The sequence below is a fragment of the Mustelus asterias genome, chromosome 14 (genome assembly GCF_964213995.1).
Source record: "Mustelus asterias chromosome 14, sMusAst1.hap1.1, whole genome shotgun sequence".
In the NCBI taxonomy this organism is placed as follows: domain Eukaryota; kingdom Metazoa; phylum Chordata; class Chondrichthyes; order Carcharhiniformes; family Triakidae; genus Mustelus; species Mustelus asterias.
In genome coordinates this window covers 63,835,616-63,859,206 of record NC_135814.1, presented here as the reverse complement: position 1 = coordinate 63,859,206, position 23,591 = coordinate 63,835,616, and the positions used below count along the sequence as shown (strand labels likewise).

Genomic DNA, 23,591 nt, shown 5'->3' with positions numbered 1-23,591 from the left:
TGAGAAACTTGGGCCCTGGAAGTAGGTGTGGTTCTAAACATTTTTCTAGATAAAGAATTGATAACTGCTGTAAACAATACGGATGCCATGACTGCTCTTGGGATATGTTCCAATATTGAACTGAGATATTGGTTTCATTGAGTTAATAGAATTAAAAATTAATTTTTAAACTAACAGTATTTAAGATCTAGTAATTATTTAGTATTTCTAGATAAAGAGGGTCTAAAGTTGTAAACCTTGATATTTATATTTGTTGCTTAAGCCAAATATTTTCTTAACTGTGCTTGGAAACAACTGTGAACTTTTTGGTTTGTTAATTGGATTTTGGTCTTGAGGGACTTGAGAAAATAATTTACTGGTAATGCTTGGGTTTTCAAATTGAGGTCCACAGATGCTAGGCAGAACACCAGGAGATCCCAAGAGTTTCCAAAAATCTGACCCAGATCTAAATCTGAATTTTGTATTTGTTGACTTAACTGGTAAATTATTTGTGTATGAAGTTTGTTGACTTGAACATTATTTTAGTGGGTGTTCACATTGTTTTATAAGTTCGGACGAGAAGTCCCAAAGAGTAGAACAATTTTCAGGAGGCTCCTGAAAAAGTTTGAAACCATTGGGGTGATGCATGATCGGAGGGCTGTAAATATTTAATATCGAAAGTTCAACTTTCTCTCTACCACTTTGACAATACATTGCTTGTGGTTTTTAAATTGGGAGGTCGGAAGATGCGTCCACATTGAAAGAAGATTCGGAAAGGTTTAATTCTGTTGGGAAGTCACTCAACAATTTAATGTGAAGTGTCACTAGAGTGGCACATTAATTCCAGTGTGGTCTCACTCACTTTTGGTTGCAGTTTGCCAATTCTAATTTAATATGCAGTCATTACTTTAAATGCAATAGAAGAATTGACATAACTCTATATTCATTTGTGATTAAATAATATCAGGTTACGATAGTTTAATTTATGTCCTTAAAATTGTCTATATAACTAAGTGGATACAGTGGCTTTGTACTGAGTTGACGTATTACATTTGGTGCTTGGTCTCTCTGCTTGATTGGTCTGGTATGGCCAAATGTCAGTGGATTGAACTCTGTCATGATTATATGTGACCAATTTCATGAAGGTACATATGGCATGCCAATTTATATTGACATCAAAGTTGATAGTGCAGTGGCAATTAGTATTAGAACAGTGGTGATTTGTTTGCAATTCAACTTGTGATTTTTATTTTAGATAATTTGTATTTACCAGCTTTGCTCATCTTGTGTATATACTCTATTATATTGTGTTATGCCTCTGATAAAGTCTGATTCAGGAATTGGCAATATCATTGTACAAATTTCAAAGTAACACTAAAATTTCAACATTTTAGTGGTGGGTTAATTTGTTCTGAGCTCTCTGGCGATTTGCCCTTCCTCACTTGAAGCATTGGCTCGTCTTACTACAGTCCTGTTGAGGCCAGGCACTTGGGGCATCATCTTTTCTTTGCCTTTGTCTTTTGTTTCCTGAATGTTAAGCCAGCGTCTTGTGCTCTCGAATCTGGTGGTACAACCTGTGGCACCCCTGCACATCATAAGACGATTGTTTGCATCATGATCAGCTGTGTTAAGCATAGTCTAGTATGGCTCAGAAGCCCAACTCTGGCATGACAGTCTCTGCTGCATTTGCAACAGTGGGCGATAGTGAACGGAGAAGGTGCGTGATTCACTAGTCTCTATTTTCTTTGGGCCTCTTCTTGGCCAGCTGAACTTTTTGTTCTTGCCAGTGCCTTTCCAAGCAGCTGGCCTCCAGAGTTCATGACTGTTTTCCACTTGTCAGTGTCATTCTCTGCCACCTTTATATCTTGCTTACAGATGTCTCAGATGGAGTTGAGGCCAAGATGAAATCAGCCATGATCGTATTAAATGGTGGAGCAGGCTCATCGGGTTAAATTGCCTACTTCTGCTCCTAGTTCTTACGGTCTTTGTAGCGGGAGAGTGGGTGCTATTTTAGGTCCTGATTCAATGGCCAGTTCATCTCGCATGTTCTTTTAGCATACGGCAGACATCCATCTGATGAATGTGGCCAAGGCAGCACACATGTTGCTGGCTTAGCAATGAGTGTATGTTGATGGAATCAGCATGCTTCATGATCTCCAAGTGAGATATCAAGAGAAAGTCTAAGGCAGCAAGGGTGGAAACTATTCAAACTTTTCTCCTGCCTAGCGTATGTTGTCTGGGTCTCATTACGCAGACTTGGTAGACTCTGCTTTCTGTTCTCTGTCAAGTTGCTGTGTTTCAATGCTCTTTCTTAGTTTGCACATATCAGCTGCAGCTTTTGTGATGTGTGTGTTTCAGCATGAAGTAACATTGCTGGTGATTGTGGAGCTTAGACATGTGAAACTATCAACAGCTTGCAGCATCACAGTGTCAAAGCTGGTTGTATGCCAATATCTTGGATCATGATGTTTGTCTTCCTGATTCTGATGGTCAAACCACAATTACAGGAATAAGGCAATCTGTCCATTTACTGCTGAAGCAGTTCCTTGGTATGGAATGCTAATGTGGAATTGTCAACATAGAGCAACTCAAAGGGGACTTGCTGCACCTTTGTCTTGGGTTTTAGGTGAGCAAGATTGCACAGCTTTCTGTCAGTCTGATAGGTAAGTAGATATACTCTCGATCTAAAAGTATATGACAGCGGTAAAGAGAAGAATCTGAGTGTCAATGCCAGAGCACAACCCTGTTTGACCCCATTGTAAATCTTTGTGTTCTGATATTGGTCCTGTCAAAGCTGACCTTACCTATCATGTTGTTGTGGGACAAAGAAATCACATTGAACAGCTTTAGCGGGCAGCCAGTTTTCTCCAGCTTAAATAGACAACCTCTAATCACATGGTTGAATGCCCTGGTGTGATCGATGAAAGCACTATATAGTGGTCTCCTTTTTCATGGCATTTCTCCTGCATCTGTTGGACAGAGAAGATCATGTTAATTGTAGATTGTCCAGTTTTGAAACCATACTGATTCAGGATAGATATGTTCAGCCAGGAATTGCAGTTCGGCAAGGGCAACACGGGAAGTAAATAGTTTCTGCAATTGTCCTTGTACATGTTGCATTCTTTGTCATGCATATTCCTGGGCTTTGCCCCCTCCCTCCAGTAGAGACAGGGCAGGCTGTTGAGGGTCTGTAGGAATGCTGGTTTCCAGTGCTTGATGTGTTCAGAACTTGGAGCTTTGCCCATGACAAGACAATAGCTTTGCTAAGCTCTTCCTATGTGAGTTTGATATCCAGCTCTGCCATGACAAGCAGACTTTCCATGGTGTCTAAAGCTTTCTCAGTGACTCTGTTGTCCCTAGCGTTCTACTTGAGGCAGTGTTTCACCATCTCTAGCTGTTCATTGCATTTAGTGATGAACTCCCTTGTCTTTTTTTTTCAATAGAGCCCTTTTTTTGGCTGCTGATTGGACCTGTTATCTTTTTGATAACTTAATTCATGCTCTTTCCATGTGGAAGGGTATCTGGATCTTATGGCAAATTTCAAACAGAAGTCATTGGTGTTGGACTAAGTGGCTCTTGTCTTACAGTATTTGGATCGCGAGTGGACTGCTGAGGTTCAGTAACAGGTTACACCACACGTTATCCTCTAACCAGTCAGCATTTCTCCACTCTTGCTTCTCTTGTGTTGAGAGTACGGTATTGTAGATGGTGTCTCGACTTTTGTTCCATTTCTCTTCTATACCGTGGGGGAATGTCAGAGTGCCTGCTCAAGTTGAGGAACATTTTTATTTGTTCATGGGATGTGGCTAGCATTTATTGCCCATCCCTAATTGTCCTTGAGAATGTGGTGGTGTGCTGCCGCCTTGAACTTCTGCAATCCATGTGTTATAGGAGCACCCATGGTGCTATTAGGAAGGAAATTCCAGGATTTTGACCCAGTGAAAGTGAAGGAATGGCAATATAGTCAGAAGTCAGGAAGATGTGCACTTTGGAGGGGAACATGCAATTGGAAGTGTTCCTATGCATCTGTTGCCCTTGTCCTTCTAGGTGGGAGAGGTTGCAGGTTTGGAAGGTGCTGTCAGAGGAGCCTTGATGAATCATTACTTTTTAAGCTTGGTAGACAATATGGCTGGCGTTAATACTAAGACAGAATTTCTAGTTTGAATGAAAAATCTTCAAGGGTTGTCTCCTACCCTGGTGCACGTCTGGTGTCATCTGTATCATAGTCTGTGGTATCTGTGTCTGTTGAGAATGCTTTTCAGGGAGTCATATCTGGTGATGATCAGATCCAGCTGGTGCCAATGTCATGATTTTTGGGCATACTGAGGCATGGTTTCTTCTGAAAGCAGGTGTTAGTTACACAAAGCTTATGGTAGCAGTCAAGTTCGAGTAGGTTCTGTCCATTCTCATTTATCTGCCTGAGGCAGGGAGGGCCATGCCCACTTTTGTGTTGGAATTCCACAGTAGGTAAAGATGTTGTGACTTTGGGATTCTGCTGCTGGCAGTATCAAGCTCCTCATCGAACTGACCTTTCGCATCTGTAATGAAGCACCGTTGGAGCATAAACATTCTAGGTTAACTGGCCTTGTCTTAAGAGGCTGATGGAGAGAACATCTCCTGAATCATTTGTGGGGGGGGCTTTATCAGGAGTTCCGGTTGTATCACAGCTTGGTATGGCTCCTGCTCTGCCCAAGATTGCGAGGAACTACAAAACCCCAGGGGATAACCTTAACATAACAAAACTGCATTAGTCCAGATTAAAACAAACACTCCAATAATTAGGAGCAATTAACCTTCTGCATGCTCAGCATGTGAGCTGCAAGTTGTAGACAATTCAACATCGTCAAACAAAGCTGGCTTCAACCTTCACCAGAAACATGATATAAAATACATGTCTTAAAGGCACAGTATCATCAGAGTTCATGCATGTTTTTCCCATGTTGGTTCTCTCACCACTTGTTGCAGTTTGTGTGGCTTCACCCTTCAGGATTCAGTCAGGTGTGGTTCTCAGTCACTCCTGATAGACAGTGAAGTCCCCAACCAGAGTACATTCTTATTGCTCATGGTGTTTCTTCCAAGTGATGTTCAACAAGGAGGAGTACTAATTCATCATTTGAGGGGATGACAATAGTTGGAAATAATTCTCTTACTGTAAATGTAACCCACTCCATCACTCAAACCAGCCTCCCATCCATTGACTGTCTACACTTCCCGCTGCCTCGGCAAAGCAGCCAGCATAATTAAGGACCACACGCACCCCGGACATTCTCTCTTCCAGCTCCTTCCGTCGGGAAAAAGATACAAAAGTCTGAGGTCATGTACCAACCGACTCGAGCAGCTTCTTCCTTGCTGCCATCAGACTTTTGAATGGACTTACCTTGCATTAAGTTGATCTTTCTCTGCACCCTAGCAATGACCGTAACACTACATTCTGCACTCTCTCGTTTCCTTCTCTATGAACAGTATGCTTTGTCTGTATAGCGCACAAGAAACAATACTTTTCACCATGTTAATACATGTGACAATAATAAAATCAAATCAAAAGAGTAGTGACTTCCTTACAGTGAAGCCCTTGCCTTGTTTCATGCATGCCCTCTGAACTCTTCCCTTCCTGATGAACCTGTAATGGTTTTTCTTTCAGTAATCTACTCTCGGCAAACCTGTCTCTTATAAGAAAACAATGTCAGGTCTATGTTGATCACAACTGTCTTGTAAACATTATTGACTAGCTGCAAGTCATTTGCCAATCCTATGCACATGGTGCTGACATTCCAGTTTGCCAATTGAACAGTTGACATCTTTTTGGGCTTTTCTTTTGTCGTCTTTACTCAGTAGGTCAGCACTGGGAGTGGCCAGGGAATCTTCAACAGTGACTCCTGATCCCGTGAAGTCACAAATCATTAAGTCAAATAGGGACAAGGAAATGTTCTTATTTCCAACATTGTCATCCCCTCAAATGATGAATTAGTACTCCTCCATGTTGAACATCACTTGGAAGAAACACCATGAGCAATAAGAGTGTACTCTGGTTGGGGACTTCACTGTCTATCAGGAGGAACTGAGAACCACACCTGACTGAATCCTGAAGGGTGAAGCCACACTGAAACTGCAACAGGTGGTGAGAGAACCAACATGGGAAAAACATGCATAAACTCTGATGATACTGTGCCTTTAAGACATGTATTTTATATCATGTTTCTGGTGAAGGTTGAAGCCAGCCTTGTTTCACGAAAATGATTTGTCTACAAATGGCAGCTCACATGCTGAGCATGCAGAAGGTTAATTGCTCCTAATTATTTGTTTTAATCTGGACTAATGCAGTTTTGTTATGTTAAGGTTGTCCCCTAAGGTTTTCAGAGTAGTGTTTAATTAGGTTGATTGACGTGTGCATGTCATACGCAAATGGGAGGAGCTCTGCTTACAGAGAGATATGATGTGGAGATGTTGGACTGAGGTAAACACTAAGAGTTTTAACAACAACAGGTTAATGTCCAACAGGTTTATTTGGTAGCAAATGCCAGTTGCTACCAAATAAACCTGCTGGACTTTAACCTGTTAAAACTCTTACAGAGAGATAGGCAATTTGAAATTAAATAGAGCAGTAGCTCATTTTCTCTCTTTCCGGGGACCGGCTGGAGAACAGCTATCTCTCTCCAGTGGTCGGCAAGAGGTGTTTTCTCCCTCTTTCTCCCTCTCACTGGAATTTGCTATGTGAAGAAAGATTTTCCTCTGGAGGCTGCCGAAGACAGGTGACTCTCTGTATCTCTGTTCAGAGGTGTTAAAAGGCTGCAAAACTAGCAACTCACATAAGCCTCTGTGTTTTTGCTAACTTATTCTGAAGAGGAGTTTACATGTGTTGTATATTGCTTAAATTGGAACTAATAGAAATAGCTAACAGTTAAGAATTATACCTCGTCATGTTTAAGTATTTAAATTGGTAAAAGTTATGCTAATTATTTTTTGTTGTTTTTTAACTTGTTGCTCAATAAAGTTTTGTTTTTGTTTTTTATTTAAAAACTGGGTCAGTACAATCACACCTGGAGCGAAACACCTTATGCTCACACTAATACCAAAATCAAACATAGTTGGGGTCTAGGCTAACTTCATAAAGTACCTTGGAGGTTTTGTGCTGATCCCGAACAACTTTTTCTCAACTAATTGTCTGTCACTGATACATCTATCCCTAACAGGTTTGGTATGAATGTCCACTACACAATTGCTGTGGAGATGGAGTCCCGCCTCTACAATGCAAAAAAATGATGTTTTGCTAAATGGGAAAGTAATCAGGGTAGCTGCGTGAGTTAACGGTTTTATAGAAGATATTAGTCCACAGTCTATCATCAGAAATGGAGATGGAGAAGTCAAAGATGGGACGAATCTGAGATGGACCATGTGAAGGATAGAAATTAAAAATCAAGTTAATGAAACAACGCAGGTCGGGAAAGATCGGGGAAAATACACCAGTGTGCCTGACAGCATAACATAAAAAATAGGAACAGGAGTTGGCATTTGGTCCCTCGAGCTTGCTTTTCATTCAGTAAAACAATGGTTGATCTGATTATGATCTTTGGGCACGAGATCTGAAACCCTAAAGTATGTTATGAAGCCCGCCTACACCTCAACAGTTTTTCTATTTTGGCATTAATATGAGAATAAGTTGTTTCGCTCCAGGTGTGATTCTATTGACACACTTGGAAGCTTCTATCAAAACAAAATTTATTTAACAATACAGTTTAACTATAACAAATGAAGTAGCTTAACCTAATCAATTGAAATGCTTAAACATGACCAAATACAATTCTTAACTGCTAATCTACTTTTATTCCAATTCAAGCAATAATTCTCTTACAGACTTAAAAACCCTCTTCAAATTCAGTTAGCAAACACAGGCTTGCATGCACTTAATTAGATTGCTAGTTCCAGAGTTCTTGGAGCACCTCTGGAGAGAGACCGAGAGATGCGTCTCGCTTCTTTCAAAACCAGGCAGAAACTGACTCTTTAAAAATAAAAGAAAATTGTGTTTTCCTTGCAAGCTTAGCCCCTCCCATTAGAACACGACTGTCTGTCAATCAGCCTAATCAAAATCCTACTCTGAAACACGAGGGGAAAAACCAAATAAACAAAATGCATTCGCTCAGATTAAAACAAACAAACCAGCAATGCATCCACTTAAGCACTCTGGATTTGTCTTGCGTGTTTGTCTTGAGAGGTGCAGCAAGTTAGTGAGTCAAATCTACTGTATGTACTTTTTTTGGGAGCTCGAGCTACATCAAGTCTATAATGCTGTCATTTTGGTCAAGTGGGCATTTATTGGCCTAAGTCCTTTTGTTCAGTTAGCGTTCCCTGGAAAAATATCAATGCCAAACTAGCCTCCCTGTGATTTTACGTTGATTACACAAGGTTTTTCCTTGTTTGCGATTCATACTTTTAACATAGAATCCCTACCGTGCAGAAGGAGGCCATTTGGTCCATCGAATCTACACCAGATACAATCCCACCCAGGCCCTATTCCCGTAACCCCACATATTTAGCCTACTAATCCCCCTGACACTAGCGTCAAATCAACCTAACCCACACATCTTTGGACTGTGGGAGAAAATCGGAGCACCCGGAGGAAACCCACACAGACACGGGGAGAATGTGCAAACTCCACACAGACAGTGACCCGAGGCTGGAATTGAACCTCAGTCCCTGGCGCTGTGAGGCAGCAGTGCTAACCACTGTGCCACCGTGCCACATGTTATGCTCGGTTACCAAATATTCACCTGATTAATCCAAAGTTTAGAGTTGGATCCTTTATCCATTTCATGGTTTTCAAGTGTCATCCTGACAGCATCTGGTACATGGCTGCATTTGATTCTGCTTAAAAACTGGTACAAAAAGGTCTACCAAATGGCTTATGCCAAGAACCCCATATTTGGGGTCCATCAGTCAGGTCTGGAAAGGAGCCTGGCTTATTGAGGGAAAAATTTCTGCCTTAAAATCAGAAAATTCAAGTGGAAAACTTTAATCAAACTGACTAAAAGTGTATCACCCCTCTGCCAAGTTTCCGTCAAGGCCATGATGATGTGATTCATAAGCTTAGAATGGATGATTGTAAAGGATTTCATGTTATATTGGTTTTACTTATATCTTTGGATACCTCAGGATTGTTTTGACACAGTCATTCAGATGCCATTGAGTCAACATTGAATTGTGGTGATTTTGTCGAGTGAACACAAGTGATTCTCTGTTTTGACAAAATGAATCATACATGCGTTGTTTCTATGAACCTAGAATTTTTAAAAAATAGTGTTCATTTTCAACCTGGGCTACTGGTGCAAAAAACCATTGATGAATAACTATTTCCGACTTCTATAAGTTATTTCAAAATCATCATGGCTTTCTTTTCAGTCACTTTGGTTTACGTTGCTAGGATGTTGTCACTAGGCAGAAAGTTGCCAAGTTGTAGGCAGATAAGTTCTGCTTTGCATGGAAACTATTGGATGCATGCACGTCAGATTTTTCTGCTTTTGTGAGCACATCATTTGTTAACAAAGAGCAGGCTAGTATTTTTTAAAATCTGACATTGTATTGTGTTCTTTCTAGTGGTGTAGAAGAAAAGAGGTGCAAGCTTAACAAAATTGTAGGACAAAATGCAGGAATTTGTTTGGTTCAGGGAGAACGGCCAGAGGTCGTGGTCCACATTGGGACCAATGACATAGGTAGAAAAAGGGAAGCAATCCTGATAGCAGATTTTGGGATGTTTGGAGGGAAATTGAAAAACTAGATCTTGTGCAGTAATCTCAAGATTACTCCCAATGCGAGGTGTTAGTAACTATTGGAAAAGGAAGATTGAGCAGTTTAACACACAGCAGGAAAAAGGCATAAGAGACAATGAGGCATTGGGACAGGTTTTCAGGCAGGTAGGATCTGTACAAAAAGGATGGTTTACACCTTAACAGGATTGGGACTAATTTGCTCGTGCTGTTGGGGAGGGATTAAACTAGATTGGCAGGGGGATGGGAAATGGAGGGGAATTCAGGGAGGCGAGGAGAAAAACTGGCAGTGGGAAGTAGAGAACTATTATCTGAAAAGGAGAATGTAAGAGCAGTAAGAAGATAAATTGAATACTTGGACATGTTTGAAAGAACTAGAGTAGGCAATAAGTCAATAGATGGCGATCAGATTGGGCGGGGGGGGGGGAGTTTGAAACAGCAAAATCAGGATTAATGTGCATGTGTGTGGTTTATAAGATTGAATTACAGGCATGGCGGGTATATGATATTGCTATAACAGAGACCTTTAACTGGGGTGTTAAATATTCCTGTTTACAAGGTATCTAGGAGAGATGAGGAAGGAAGAAAAACAGGAGTGGAGTGGCAGTAAAAGGTGGGATTACAGTACTGGGAAGTGAGGACATTCCAGAAGGGTCAAGAGTGGAATCTCTTTGGCTCGAGGTAAGGAATGAAAAAGGTGCAATAACATTGAAAATTGGAAGCATTGTCAACTTTGATAAGGATAGTCTTGAACTTCAAAAAGGCATAGGCGTACTAATGGATTGGGCAGATGTGGAGAAGTGAGATGATTCATTTTGGCAGGAAAAATGTGGAGAGACGCTACAAAATAAAGGGAGAAACCCGAGGTCCAGGAACAAAGGGATCTGGGGATGTATGTGGACATAAGTCATTGAAGGTGGCAGGGCATGTTGAGAGCAGTTTAATAGTTTCCTAAGTTTTACTAAAAGGGGCATTGAGTACTAGGGTAAGGAAGTCGTGTTGAACTTGTATAAGACACGAGTTAAACCTCATCTGAGTACTACACCCAATTCTGGGTGTCATGCTTGGGTAAATGTGAGAAAGCATTGGAGCGAGTAGTGAGGAGATTCAGAAGAATGATTTTAGGGTTAACCAACTGTAGATATGAGGATTGATTGGTAGAATTCTGTTGTCTGTTTTCCTTGGAGTAAAGAAAGCCGAGAGAAGACCTGATGGTTTTTAAAGATCCTGAGGTTCATGGACAGGGTAAATAGTGGAAAACTGTTCCTTTTCAAGAGTACATCAAGAACTAGAAGGCACAGATTCAAAATAATGGGCAAAAGCAGTCGAAGTGATTTGAAGAAAAAATGTTTTCACTAGAGGGATCTAGAACAAAATGCTTGAGAGGGTTGTGGAGGCAGGTTCAATCGGTGTTCAAAAAGCAATTGGATTGCTGTCTGAAAAGTGAGAATGTGCAAGGTTGTGGGGATGAGGCAGAGACTGAGATATGGTGGAAGTTCTTTCAGAGAGCCAGTGAAGACTTGATGCACAGAATGGTTTCCTACACTGTAAAGATTCTATGAAAATAAGTTCTAGCATTTGGAAATGAGCATCTGAGCACATCTCTGAATTAGCTCTAATACCATAGTTAGAACAGGGAAGTGCAGGAAGATAATAAAAATCAATTCATAGCTAAAGATGTACCTTTTTAGGATGTACCTTTTTGGCATTGGTACACATTTTAAGACAAATTAAATCTATTTCATAAAAATATGTTATATGTGAGCAAGCAAGGGGAGGTGTTAAAACTAGAAAAGAGGAAAAACCAATGAGGATCCATTTTTTTTTTAGAAAAGGGGATAATTGTGCAAAAAAATTGAGATAGATGAGGCATGGACAAGATTAGTAACATTAAATTGAATAGTGACAAGCAAAAAAAACAAATTAAGTGAAGTTGGCTTGGGCAAAAGAGGGGAAACGTTTTTTTACAAAAAAGGCAAATATCTGTGTACTTAGAGTTTAGGAAGTACAATGAGGGATCTGGAAGCAGTTAATTTGCAGGAACACTTGCTCTTTAACAGCATTACCAAAAACCTGGTGGCAAGCTTGGAACCCTAAGCATTTTAATTTAATTTTGGGGGGGGGGGCTCGTTGGCAAGGCCAGCTTGTGTTGCCGTTCACTCATTCCCCTTGAGAAGCTACTGGCAAGCCGCCTACGTGAACCACTACAATCCATCTGGTGTAGGTGCAGCATCCTGTTACGTAGCGAGTTCCAGGGTTTTATCTAGTGACAGTGAAGGAACAACGATATGTTTCCGGGTTAGGATGGTGTATGACTTGGAGGGAAACTTGTTCCCATATGCCTACTTCCTTTGTTCTTCTACATTGGGAAATAATATATTAAGGAGGGTAGTAGCAATATTGGTAAAAGGGAAAAACCTATCTTGGAGATGGCTGATACATGTTTGGAGCTCTAAGATTTTGAAATGGTTGACCTCCCATTTGAGAAAATGAGGGAAAGAATCTGTTGCAATTTTGGAGATGAGTAATAAACAAACTATTATTCTGCAAACCTTTAATTACCCACTTATATATTGGGACAGAGACCCGATGGAGAAGAGGGATTGGAATTCCTAAAATGTGCATTGGAATCCTTCCCTGGGCTTCATGTTAAGTCTACAAGGGCGGAGGCCTTATTGGATACGAATTTTGGTAATGGAATAGATCAGGTAGATGAATTGAATCTGGGTGCACACCCTGTATGTGGGTGAGCACCTTTGAGTAACAACCACAATGTGATGTTTTAAGCTCAGACCTGAAAGAGCAAAAGCCAGTACAAAAGCAAGAGCATCAGATTGGATGAAGGCAGGTTCCAAAAATACGAAGTGCTAGCTAGCTACATTTGAGGCGGAAGATTAGTACACGGGTTTGTAGAACATCAGTGAAATCTTTAAAAAAGAGATTGTAAAGGTACAGAATAAGTATTTACCATCAGAAATTCAGGAAGCTACTAGTGGTTCTAGGATGTCATGGAATCCCTCCATCATAGAATCCTTACAGTGCGGAAGGAGGCCATTCGGCCCATTGAGTCTGCACCAACCACAATTCCACCCAGACCCTATCCCCATTACCCCATGCATTTACCCTAGTAATCCCCCTGACATTAAGGGACAATTTTAGCATGGCCAATCCACCTTACCTGCACATCTTTGGACTGTGGGAGGAAATCGGAGCATCCAGAGGAAACCCACGCAGACACGGGGAGAATGTGCAAACACCACACAGACAGTGACCAGAGGCCAGGAATTGAACCCAGGTCCCTGGCTCAGTAAGGCAGCAGTGCTAACCACTGTGCCACCGTGCCGCCCCGTCATGGATAATGCTTAGTAGTCGATTAAAACTGGAGAAGATCTGATGAAAAAGAATGAAAATACAAATGGAGAATCAAAATGAGGTTGGAGTGGGGTGAGTGACGTTGAACGAAGTATGAGGGTTTTTAAAAAAAGCAAAACTTTTTTTTAACAAGCATGGTAGTGAAAAATGAGTTGTTGAATGCAACATGAATTCCTGAGAAGAGAATTGTTCATTTGTTACTGATTAAAATAAGGCAAATGTAAGTATTTCAATCTTTAAGGATGTGACTCCTGGGGTATTCAAGAGGAAGGTGAGCAATATTTTAATGAAAAAAAAGCTTACTATCCAGACCATAGCAGATTAATGCTTCAAACCTGAGTGAGCTGAGGAAGTTCTGAAGTTATATTTCAGCCTTCTATTGAGTGGGATATGTACTGTGAAAAATTGGATAGTTGGTGAAAATGTGGTGGCTAGTTTTGAAAAGGGCGACTGCTAATGCAATTAACTACAGGTCAGTTAGCTCAACACTTGTTGCAGGGAAAATTTTAACAGTTTAGTGAGGGCTAGTCAATCATTGTGACCTAGTGAAGTGGGATTAGTGTGTTACCCGCTCCAATAATGTGCAGATAACAGTTGACTGATTTGCTGATGACAGCTTTACTCTGACTGGAAATATTTATTGTAAAATCAATAATCACACCAAGGGAGTTGAGCACTATGCTTTATTGCTCCTCCTAACATAGAAAATATGAAATAGTTTTAAGGGAATTTCAATCAATGATCATTTAGATATTTCACACAAAATAAATGAGCTCATCAGTTTGTCGTGTCTCAAGTGTGATCGCCTGTTTGCCTTCTGGATGAATAACTATCCATGCATTACATTGGTCACAGTACCATTATTCGCAATAAGGGTCTTGCCTTTTAAGGTGGTCATTTGATTTGATAGTCTGTAAAAATGCTCTCCAGGTTATTGGGGATATGTTCTCTACATTGGGAATAACTACTGAGAGTGGATCCACAAGAATATCTAGTGCAGACCTGAAATTTGAATTATATATTGAATATATAGTGAATTTGATATATGGGTCGTATCTGTATCAAGTATTGCATTCATTTATAAGGCGAGTGTCTGCCCTGTTTAGAGAAGAAATAAAGTTGAATTTCAACAGAATGTGGATATAAAATTGATTAGTCTTGTCCATTTAGTGACTATTCTTAAGGTGGTTGGAAAGTAGGAGACAGATTGATGCTGCGTTGGCTTCAAAACCCTTGGCAATGGAAGATAAAAAGAGGGTCGTTCAGGGGAGGTGGTGGTGTAGTGGTGTTTGCCTGGACTAGTAATTCGAGTGGTTAGCGCTGCTACCTCAGTGCCAGGGACCCAGGTTCAATTCCGGCCACGGGTCACTGTCTGTGTGGAGTTTGCACATTCTCCCCGTGTCTGCATGCGTTTCCTCCAGATGCTCTGGTTTCCTCCTGCAGTCCAAAGATGTGCAGGTTAGGTTGATTGGTCTTAGTAAGTTGACCCTAGTGTCATGGGGATCAGCAGGGTAAATATGTGGGGTTACAGGAATAGGGCCTGGGTGGAATTGTGGTCGGTACAGAGCCTTTGGGCCGAATGGCCTCCTGTACTGTAGGGATTCTATAATTCAGAAATCCGGGGTAATGTCCTGGGGAACAAAAACAGAAAAATACTGGAAAACCTCAGCAGGTCTGCCAGCATCTGTGGAGAGAGAGAGAGAGAGTGTAGAGCCAACGTTTCAAGTCGAGATGACCCTTCGTCCGAGCATTTTGCATTTATCTTAATGCTCTGGGGACTTGGGTTTGAATCCTACCATGACAGATGGTGAGATTTGAATTCCAGTAAAAATCGGGAACTAAAAATTTGAAGATCATGAAACCATTCCTGATTGTCATAAAGACCTATCTGGTTCACTAATGTCTTTTGGGGAAGGACAACTGCCATCCTGACTTGGTCTGGCTTACATGTGGTTGACTTTAAAAACAAAATCCTCTGAAATGGCCTAGCAAGTCACTGAGCTGAAGGGCAATTAAGAATGGGCAATAAATGCTGCCCACCAACAAAGCCCACGTACCCTGAAAAAAGAGGATTGCAGAGGAGATGTACCAGAATGATCTGAGTTGAGGATTTTTAGCTGTGGGGAAGCTGGGGTAATTCTCCCTGAAGCAGAGGAGGTTGTGGGGAGATTTAATAAGGGGTTTGCAAGATTATGACAGGTTTGGAGAGATAAGAAGAGCCATACATGCTGACACTGCAAGGACTAGGGAACCCAAATTTAAGAATTTGGGCAAGAGCTCCCCTCGCATTTATCTAAATTAAACTCCATCTACCATTCATCAGCCCACTGGCTGAATTGATCGAGATTCTGTTGCAATGCTAGATAACCTTCACTATCCACTATGCCACCAATCTTGGTGTCATCTGCAAACTTACTAACCATGTCTCCTAAATTCTCCTAAATCTCATTCATTAATATAAATGACAAGTAACAGTGGACCCAGCACCGATTTCTGAGGCACACCGCTAGTCACAGACCTCCAGTTTGAAAAACAACCCTCTACAACCACCCTCTGGTTTCTGTCAACGCCGGCATCTGCACATTCTGTCATCAAGCCAATTTTGTATCCAATTGGCTACCTCATCCTGGATCCCGTGAGATTTAACCTTATGCAACAACCTATCATGTGGTAACCTGTCAAAGGCCTTGCTAAAGTCCATGTAGACACCATCGACTGCACTGCCTTCATCTACCTTCTTGGTTACCCCTTCAAAAAACTCAATCAAATTTGTGAGACATGATTTTCCACTGGCAAAGCCATGCTGACTGTTCCTAATCAGCCCTTGCCTCTGTAAATGCCTTTAGATCCTGTCTCTCAGAATACCTTCTAACAACTTGCCCACTGCACATGTTAGGCTCACCGGCCTGTAATACCCAGGCTTTTCCCTGCAGCCTTTCTTAAACAAAGGCACAACATTTGCCACTCTCCAATCTTCAGGCATTTCACCTGTGGCTGTCAATTCAAATATCTCTGCTAGGGGACCAGCAATTTCCACCCTAGCCTCCCACACAATGTCTTGGGATACATTTCATCAGGTCCCGGGGATTTATCTACCTTGATGCGCTTTAAGACTTCTAGCACCACCACCTCTGTAATATGTACACTCCTCAAGACAACACTATTTATTTCCCCAAGTTCCCTTCTCAACAGCAAATACTGATCAGAAATATTCATTTAGGATCTCGCCCATCTCTTATGGCTCCGCATATGGATGACCTTGTTGATCCTTGAGAGACCCTATTCTCTCTCTAGTTACTCTTTTGCCCTAGGGTAATCAAAGCTCAAAGAAGTTATTTAGGACAGGAAAAAAATCTGCTTGGCAGTTATTAACACCTTTGAGACGTTTCAGAGTTTAGAAACTACTGCTTCCGTTTTAAAAAGTTGCAAGAAGAGAACATATGCATATTATCCAACTCCCTGGGGCTTTTTCACCATTCAATAAGATAATGGATGATCTTTATTCCTCACGGATAAAGTAAACATTAATTTGTCAAACAGTTCACTGCAAAAATAGCTGATTCTGTCAAACAAGTTTGAGTGCTTTATTGTGTATTTGGAATTTACATTTGGGTTTTTGTCTGAGTTATCACCAGTGATCTGCAAATGAGCGATTGGAGAAAGAACCATTGGTTATGAAACAACAGTGGTTGACATATTTAATGCGGATAAGTTGAGTTTTGGGGGGTAAGGTGGGATTTTAAATCCCACACTTCCAATTGAGTCCAAATTTGTGCAAAAAGTTAAATGGTGAGAGCAGTACACTCTGCCCATTGATTTAGAGTTTAATGCAAAAGTGGGTCACGTTAACAGGTAGTCATTAAAACATCCCGTATTAATGCCGGGTCAACAGTCTGTGACTTGAGCTCCTGGAGGGCATTTGGCATTGCCATGGTTCTGTGATATTCTAGTGAGAGTTACAAAAGCAACTACAATGCTCCTTTGAGGAAAGTGTATTTTAGAGACAGGTTAAGAAATTGCAAAAAACTGCTCGCAAGATAAACTTTAGAACAACCTGTGGGATGGCCATCTTCACCAGCCCATATGAGCTATATCTAACCATCAGAGTTCTTAAAAATCAATAAGAGTTGGGCTTTTCTGCCACTGCATGAAGGTTGTTTTCTCATTTGAAGGAGGAAGATCCAATAAATGAGAAATCAACCTTTTTTTTTCAGCATCAACTTCCACAGAAATGTTCCGAGTGCAGGTAGAGACCTCAGATATACCCATTATAAGTGAATAGTTGTTAATTCAACATTTGAAAATATATTTCTGTAGGTGCAGAAATGAGGATGCATATCTTATACTGGTTATTGTTCTGTCAGGCCGTAACCTTTGTTTTATATAAATGCAGAAAATGCTGGAAAAACTCAGTGGATCTGGCAGCATCTGTGGAGCGAGGAAACATTATAACAAATAAACATGAACTCTTTCTTTCTCCACAGATGCTGCCAGAACTACTGAGTTCTTTGAACATTTCCTGTTTTTATTTCAGATTTCCAGCATCCACTATATTTTGCTTTTCTTTTATCCATTATTTTCTAATTGGCTGGGATCATGCAAGTGTTTCACAAGATAAAAATATTGCAAATAGTCCCAATGACAATTTGTAAGTTGAAGTATCTTGCACGTTGCAACAATCAAGTAACACTTCATTGGAAGGATGTGAGCTAATTGCTTCCTATGTTTGTCACTGCTAGCAATTTATACTTATTTACCAATGTTACTATTGCTAAGAAGTTCGCCAATATCCTATTGGTAACCACCTCTTCAAGAAAGCTGTGGGATTTTGGAGATTTTTATTCCCAGATTTTGATGTAAATAATTATTCCAAAATAACTTGAATTCACTTCTGAACATATCAATCTGTTTCTATAGAATCCCTACGTGCATGAAGGAGGCCCTTTGGCTCATCGAGTCTGCACCAACTCTGAAAGAGCATTATACCCAGGCCGAACCCCCACCCTATCTCCGTAACCCCATGCATTTACCCCACTAATCCCCCTAACCTACACATTTTAGGGCACTAAGGGGCAATTTAATATGGCCAATCCACCTAACCTGTACATCTTTGGACTGTGGGAGGAAACTGGAGTACCTGGAGGAAACTCACGCAGATATGGGGAGAATGTTTGCACAGTCACCCAAGGCCAGAATCAAACCCAGGTCCCTGGCACAGTGTTACCCACTACTTACCCTGAGCAATATTCTTTAATAGGGTGGATGTCTTGAAGTAAACTTAAAATATCTCCTGTGGGATACTGGAGAGTGACATTAAAACATAATTTTTCTGGTTGCTTCAGCATCACAGATGGTATACTATCTCACTTGATGCCAAATCTAAAAATAAATCCCACATTCAAAGGGTTACAGTGGGAAAGTAAATGAATTGCAGAATGCAATTGGCTGTCTGAATCTTCGATTTTGTGCAAGAATTTCCAATGTGTTGTTTGTAATGGAATTCTTCCTGTCAATCTGAAGCTCTGCCTGCAGTCCTGAATTGAACCAACCTGCTTTTCCAAGATCAGCCATCCTGTCTGCATGTTCTGCTTGCTGCCACCGTAACTTGAACTTGTCTGCTGTTTCAGGTTTGTGGTAGGGACGCTTTGGTCTAACTGTTGTCAGCTACCCTTTTATAGAAAAATATTAATCTCTGCCAATTTTAGAACTTAAAAGGTATCAAGTAAACTAACCTTCTGTCTTTTGGATTGTGATGTTGCTATTGAGAGGATGAATTGTAGACATTGCATTGATTTTGTAGAATTTGACACTACAGCCCATATGGTGTTCCAGTTACAGGAAGCAGTTCATTAATGTTCTTCATCAATACCTCATGTAATATTCCTTTAGTTGTGTTTTAAGCTCCAAGTTGTCCATTGCAAAGGCATACTGTCAATTCAGTGCGCATTAGCAATGGATAATAGATGCATTAGGGTACCTGTAAAACCTAAAATCTGTTCTGCAAATACTGCTGAAAAATCTCGGAATCCCAATTATAACAACAGAATTTGACTGAGTTATTCACTACTCATAATGGTGCAGATCTTCTAGTAGGATATGTAATCCAGCACTTTTAGAATCAAGTTGGGCTTTTATATTGTAAAATACATTTGTTACTAGTCATTATAAGGTTCTAAAGTTCCCTTTAGCTTGCCTGTATCATTTATGTAGGTACACATTATTTTAGCAATACTAAATCATGTAGGAATTCTTTAGATTGAAATAAAGAAAAGCTTCTTATTGACAGGTGAAATATTTTCAGTATGCATGCAGCAGTTTGCTTTTGTAAATTCATGGATTGGATTTGAGGGTTTTTTAAATTTTATAATGCAATGCTGGGGTTTAATATTGCATGATTAAAATAAATCTTAAATTTCACCATTTACCCAAAATAGGCTCATTTTGTTTTGGAGATTTAGAGTTGTGGTGTCTCTCGTCTCATCTTGCACATGATGGCACTTGTATTTCACATATAATTGCAAGTATCTTTCACAAGAGCCTCATTACAGCCTAGCTCCATTGCTGTTTGTGCTGGACCAGAATATGGGGTGACACGATGGTTAGCACTGCTGCCAGGGACCCACATTCAAATCTGGCTGTAGGTGACTGTGTGGAGTTTGCACATTCTCCCCGTGTCTGCATGAGTTTCCTCCAGGAGCTCCGGTTTCCTCCCGCAGTCCAAAGATGGTTAGGTGCATTGGCCATGTTAATTTGCCCCTCAGTGTCCCAAGATGTGCATGTTAGATGAATTAGCAATGATGAATGTGTGGGTTACAGGGATAGGGCAGGGGCGAGGGATTGGGTAAGATACTGGGTCAGAGAGTTGGTGCGGACTCAGTGGGCTGAATGGGCTCTTCTGCACTGTAGGGATTCTATTCTATTATTCTGTAAGTGAGAAGCACTCATCAGAAATGTGCCAATATCTAGCATGATGAATAAAATATCAGCTGTGAACTGTGCGTTAACAATTCAAGTTGGGTGGCATATTGAAACTGTTTTAAATTAGTAGTTTGCATTCATACAGCATCTTTAATATAGTAAGATATCCCAAAGCGCTTTGTAGCAGTGTTATTAAACAAAATTTAGCACCAAATCACATGAGAAAATATTAGGACAGGTGATCAAAAATTTGGTCAAAGTCTGAGGGGTTTAGGGAATAAACTCGAGCTTAGGATCTTGGCAACTGAAGAAAAGGTCACAAGTGGTGAAGCAATTCAAATTATGTTGCACGAGGCCAGAATTGGACAAATGCAGATCTCAGTGGGCTGGTGGATGCTAAAGCAATAGGGAGGGGTGCTTCACAGGAACTTGATAAAAGACAATACAACACCAAGCCAGAAAAGGTGATATTTGGTCAGATGACCAAACGATTTGTCAAAGATTGTAGTTATTCAATGAGGAAAGTGAGCTGGAGGAGTGTAGGAAGGGAATTCCAGAGCTGAGAATGCAATCCAGCTGGATGATGGAGGAGAGGTGTTCGAAGAGGTTGGTAAGATGACCATTTCAAAATGATAGAATCGTAGAAACGATCAGCAGAGAAGGAGACAACAAGTAACCATCTAGCCTCATTTTGCTTTCCAGCTCTTGCTTCATAGCCCTGCGGGTTACTGCACTTCAGTTGCATTTCTAAATATTTTTGTAAATAGCCAGTATCTTACCCAGTCCCTCGCCCCTGCCCTATCCCTGTAAGAAGTCTTCTGCTTCAGCCATCCTTCTAGGCAGTGAGCTTGAGATCCCACCATCCTCTGCATGAAAAACATTCCCTCCAAATTTCCTCCTCTTACCCTAAATCTATGCACCTTGGTTATGGATACCTCAATCAAGGGCAATAGGGCCTCCCTATCCAATGTATCTGGGCATCTAAATCATTTCATATATTTCAATTAAGTCTGCCTTCAACCCCTCCATTCCAAGGAAAACAGCCTGAGCCTATTTAATCTTTCCTTGTAACAATTCTCAAGTCCAGGCAACATCCTCATAAATGTTCGCTGTATCCTCTCTTGTGCAGTTGTATCTTTCCTACTGTGCAGTGACCAGAACTGTATGTAGTACTCCAGTTGGGACCGAACCGGTGTGTTATACGGTTCCAGCATAAGTTTCTCCCATCTCTTGTATTCTGTTCCTGGGCTAATAAAGACACGTATCCAGTATGCTGCCTGTTACCATCTTGTCTACCTGTTCAGTCATCAACCGGGATCTGTGAACATGCACTCAAAGGGCCTCAACTCTTCTCAGCATCCTCATCCATTCATCTATTACCTCCAGATTTGACTATTTCAATGTATTCCTGGCCAGCCTTGCACATTCTAACCTCTGTAAACCTGAAGTCATCCAAATTCTGCTGCTGATGTGCTGACTGCTCATGTCCTCATTTGCACTGAGTTTTGTTCGCCAATCACCACTGTGCCCACTGGCTTACATTTGTTCCTGGTTCAACAATCCCTCTGTTTAAAATTTGCATCCTTGTTTTCAAATCCCTTTGTGGCCTTTTACCTTGCCCTATCTCTGTTATCTCCTTCAGCTTTATAAACTTCTGATATCTGCACTCTAATTCTGGCCTGAACATCAATGATTTTAATCGCACCAATGTTGGTATCTTCAACTGCTAAGGCCTGTAGCCCTGAAATTCCCTCTTTTCTCTTTTTTAAGATGCTCCTTAAAACTTACATATTTGAAGAAGTTTTGGCACATGTTGCAAAATTGCCTTATGTACCTGTCAAATTTGACTTTGTAAAGTCCTTTGTGAAGTACTGGGAGACATCTTAATACCTTAAAGACACTATATAAATATAAGTTGTTGTTGACTACATTCTACATTTACTGATGTAAAACTTCAAATCAGGAGCAACTTAAAATTGTTTAGTTGCACATGTACATAAATTAATACTGCAGTATGGGGTGGGCAGGAAGCCCCTTAAAGGAAAGTGCAAATCTCCCATCTCTGTTTCCATAAGCTGATGATTTTCTTAAGTGTAATTCAACTCAATACACACAAGAATTTATAATCAGTTCTATTAGTCTTAGTGTCTCAAAATATAATCATAATTGTGTAACGTTATGGTTCGCAGCTGCTTTTAAATGGAAATATCGCCTTTGCTACTCTTATCTCTGGATGCAGGAAACTGTAGACAGGCACAAATTTAAGCAATTTTATTTTGTTGCAGTTGTAACAGCCTGGATAGCGTACCTTAAAACATGATATTAGATGTCAAACCGAGCTTCTTTTGTAAGTCAATATATAGAGAATGGAAAATAACATCAAAAATAGTTACCATAAATTCACATTGTTGTTTGTATAAAACTGTATGCTGTAAGTTTTCTATTTTTTTGGCATTTTATATAGTCAAATATTAAATAACTGTTTAAGGACATTTGGTAACTTAATGTGAAGTTTTTTGATTTGAAATGATATGAAATACTTAATCATAAAATGACTTAAAATTCTGCAGGTTGGTTAGAGAATGTTGACAGTTTTGTTAGTGCAATCCATATTAGACATGGTTCAGTATTTCAAGAAGGCTGCAAATTATTTTACAACTGTTTTTCCTTAATTCAAAATTTGTCTTCAGTTGCATGTAATGCCTTTATAATTCTATAAGTGAGGTTTTTCAGACTTCCTCAGATGTCCTTCACGTTCTCTTTGAAGTGATTTTGCATGCGCATTCCTGTTTTCTGAATTTGTGGGTTGAAGTACAATGATTTGGCAATATTTCCTATTAACGTACGGTATTAGATTAGTATAAATTTGAGACTGCAATAAAAATCAAGTACATATATTTTGTGGTGCTTTCTCAAAGTTTTACATGGACAGACAATGATTTGATCTCTCTCTGATTCTTTGATTTGTCTTGAATCTGTGCACTTTTTGTTTACACATTTGTCATTAGGCATTTAAAGTATTGTTCCCTAAACTTTGTGCAGACGCATGTCAGATGTTGGAAACTTGTGTTTTACATGTGTTCTCTTTTTCTGTTACAATGCTTCCACAGCAAGGACAAGTTTGGAAGGTTTGCAAAGCTTTTCACCTTCCCTCTGCTATCAGACCAGTCTCATCACCCATGACTTTTCTCTTTGTAATTCACAATACGTAGGACATTGGATGAGCTGTAGAAATCAATGAGTAGAAAGCAAGATAAAATTAACTGTTACGCTTCTTGTTTTCTATCTGCAGACTGGGTGACATGCTGTATTCTGCTTTCCTTCTAGTTGTCACATTCATTTGCTTCTAAACTCACGTAGGAATTCTGCTGAAGCCTTTTTATTTTGAAACAGCACCCAAGACTGAAAGGAAAAAAATAGTCTAATAAAAGTCCTTTGCTGATCTCTAGAGATGATTTTCTGTTCTAAGAAATGTTTTGACAATTGCAGAGCAAAACCTTTCACTGATTTAAAATGTTGTCCCCCCCATTAACTTTAGGTTTGATTTTGTGCACATAAAGCAGT

At 40.3% G+C, this 23,591-nt stretch overlaps 1 protein-coding gene across 4 annotated transcripts in view; it reads left to right on the top strand.

Annotated features, from left to right (window-relative positions):
- Nucleotides 1–23,591, top strand: part of nckap1 (NCK-associated protein 1) — a 189,439-nt gene that overhangs the window by 3,652 nt on the left and 162,196 nt on the right. The window lies entirely within an intron of this gene.